The sequence below is a fragment of the Pteropus vampyrus genome, unplaced genomic scaffold (genome assembly GCF_000151845.1).
Source record: "Pteropus vampyrus isolate Shadow unplaced genomic scaffold, Pvam_2.0 Scaffold36, whole genome shotgun sequence".
Classification (NCBI taxonomy): domain Eukaryota; kingdom Metazoa; phylum Chordata; class Mammalia; order Chiroptera; family Pteropodidae; genus Pteropus; species Pteropus vampyrus.
The window spans coordinates 11739669-11742985 of NW_011888817.1; positions in this window are offsets into that span (position 1 = coordinate 11739669).

The following is a 3317-nucleotide window of genomic DNA, read 5'->3' on the forward strand; positions in this document are numbered from 1 at the left end:
ATATATGAAATAGTTAATATCTGTAACTTAAAAGGCATTCTTACAAACCAGTGGAGGAAAGATAACATGATTTTTTAATGGCCAAAGGTTAAGGACATGCAATTCACAAAAGAAGCAATACAAATAGCAAATAAACATGAAAAGATCTGCAACCTCAATGGTAATTAAGAATATGGAATATGGAATACTAATATGGAATACTAAAATTATAAATTCTTGGTAAGATTATAAATTGGTCATGACCTTTTTAAGAGGACAATTGGATATCTATTAAAATTAAACGTACATAACTTCTTATATGTGTCCTAAACAAATATATGTATAAATATCCAAATATTTGTATGCAGAGATATTCACTGTAGCACTGCAATGGCAAAAGGAGGGGACCAACTGAAATGTCCATAAGTGGAGAATTTATTGTATAAATTATGATACACTCATGCAATGGAATATTATTCAGCCATTAAAAAGAATAAAATGAATCTAAATATACTTATATATTCCTTGTGGCTCAGAAATGTTAAATGAAAATGAAAATGCATTCCTATATGTAGAATGATGCCATTTTGTTTTATATATATATATATTAATAAGAATGGAAAAATATATTTACATATGTTTCAACCTCAAATTATATTCAGTTGTTACCTCTGGTAAGAGAGATGGGAAAGGAGGTCTCTCACCTTTTATTTTATATATATCTATATTGTTTGAATGTTTCACAATGCTCCTATATTACTTATTTTTAAAAAATAAGACAGCATAGCCATCACTTTATATCTTCCAACCATTCTGGAAAAAACTGAAATAATCCAGGATTACTTTCTGACATCCACAATTCAGTCTCCATACTAGCCATACTAGCTTCCTGAAAAATGGAAACAGAATTGCAATTTTATTTCAAACACAACTGTGCAATTCATTTGCTTCTGCAGAAATGTATAATTCTTACTCTATTCTGAATGTTTCTTCCAGCTCTCTGCCCATGAAGGAACACAGACCCTGAGGAGTTTGGGGCAGCCCATCTATCATGGGATGGATACTAGGGGCAAGGAGGTCATTAAGTCAACTATCCCACTATGAACACAGATGCATCCATCATCCTAGAAATCCTTTTCTTAAACATTACTGGGAAAGAAGTCTCTCAAGCCTTTGTCTCTCCCTTTCTCTCTCTCCCTCCCTCCTCCTCCCCATCTCTGCCATTGTGTGTGTTCTGTGTTTTTTAATTGCAAAAAGTGCATATTTATACTACACACATACATATATACACACATACAAATAATATAGAAGAAATGAAGCATTAAATACTTCTCCTTCCACCAGATGTCTGTATCCTTCCAGATCTTTTTTCCTTCATACCTACCAATATTCATTCATTCATTCATGAAGGCTGCAGAATTCTAAATTAGAATATCCGCAATCTTTTTTTTTTTTAAAGAACCCAACAATCTTTTAAGCTGGCTAGTCTCTCTTCCTCTCCAAGACTCTTGAAATCTCCTCTAGATAAGTCACACCAGAGAATTTCTTAACTTCTTCTTTATATAGAAGAAAGTGGATTTTCAAGACCTAACTTGTGTTATCTCACTAAAAGTCAAAGAGAATTCCTCCTCCACTTAAAGGCTTAGAATAACTGAGTCTCAGAATTAGAAAAAAATGTCTGTGCTTGTTCCAGAAACAGCATGATGTAGCCAACTTTTCCTGTAAAGACCAGATAGTAAATATTTTTGTCTTTTCAGACCATACAGTATCTGTCACACTGTTTAATGATACCACTGTAAGAGCAAAAGCCACCATAATCAGCACATAAATAAGTGACCATGGCTATATTCTAATAAAACAAAACCATGTGAGGGGGAGAGACAGTGGTAGATTTGGCCCATGGGCCATAGTTTCCCAATCCCTAATGTAGCAGGAGGACTGTAAATCAACACCTAACTCTGGTCCCATCTCTACTTTTTCCAATCTTGGTGCAAAATTTATTAAACTTCAATTTCCTTATTCATAAAAGAGATATTCAGAAGAGAGATTTGTTTTGTATTTCTTTTGAGATAGGAAGGGGATGCAGGTTTTGGTTGGTTCCATCAATATAAGGAACCATATCCTGATTCTTCATGAACCCTGAGGAGTTTGGCAGGAACTTATAAAAGAATAACTGTACTGTATCTAGAAAATATGGCTATAATATGATAAGCTACCTGCCTTGCCAAGACTCCCAAGCCCAAGGTGACATGGAAATATCAGTACAGCCCACACTCAAAGGACTCTGTGAGCTTAGACAATAGTGTAGGGACAACGTTAGGCTGGAGATCAGAAGCTCACCCCTAAATATTCAGAAATGTTAATGTATTTGATACTGTCAATGCCCTGCCCATAGCCCTATTACCTACCTGTGGTAGCTGCTATTCCCCAGTTGCTAAAAATGTTGTTTGGTAACAGCTCACAACTGTCCCTTTAGTCGGAGAATTTCCCTCAACCATGTGGGAGGCATTCTTGCCTGAGAGGTTCTGTACCCATACTTGCCCCCAGCCAATGACTGAGTGACACAAGGGGGAAAAAATCAGTTCCTTCAATTTAAAGTAGGATAGTTTGTCCTCCAGAATCTCCCTGTGGATCAGCCTAAAGCTAGTCTACAGCCAAGACCACATTCTTGCTTAGCTTTTTCCCCTTGCCTTATCTCGCTTCTGTTACTCCCTTTTTCCTGAGAGTACTCCCCCAGAAATAAGTGACTTGAATAAGCATCTTCATTTTGGCTCTGCTTTTAGGAAACTTAATCCAAAATATTTGGTACCAAAAGTGATCCTAGAAATTTATGAGATGTAGCAAAAGTAGTTTTAAGAGAGAAGTTCATAGCTATCCAGGCCTACCTTAAGAAACAAGAAAATTTTCTAAATAAACAACCTAACTGAAAATCTAAAGGAGCTAGAAAAAGAACAAACAAAACCCAAAGTAAACAGAAGAAAGGAAATAACTAAGATCAGAGTGGAAACAAACAAAATAGAAAGTTTTAAAAACAATAGAAAAACATCAATAAAACTAAGAGCTGGTTCTTTGAAAAGATAAGCAAAATTGACAAACCTTTAGGCAAACTTGTCAAGGAAAAAAGAGAGCCCAAATGAATAAAATCGCAAATGAAAGACAAATTACAACTGATGCCACAGAAAAACAAGGAATCATTAAAGAATACTACAAAAAATTATATGGCAACAAATTCAATAACCTAGAAGAAATGAAAATATTCCTAAAAGTATATAATTTTTTAAGACTTTACCAGGAAGAAACTGAAATTTTAAACATTGTGACTACTAACAATGAAATTG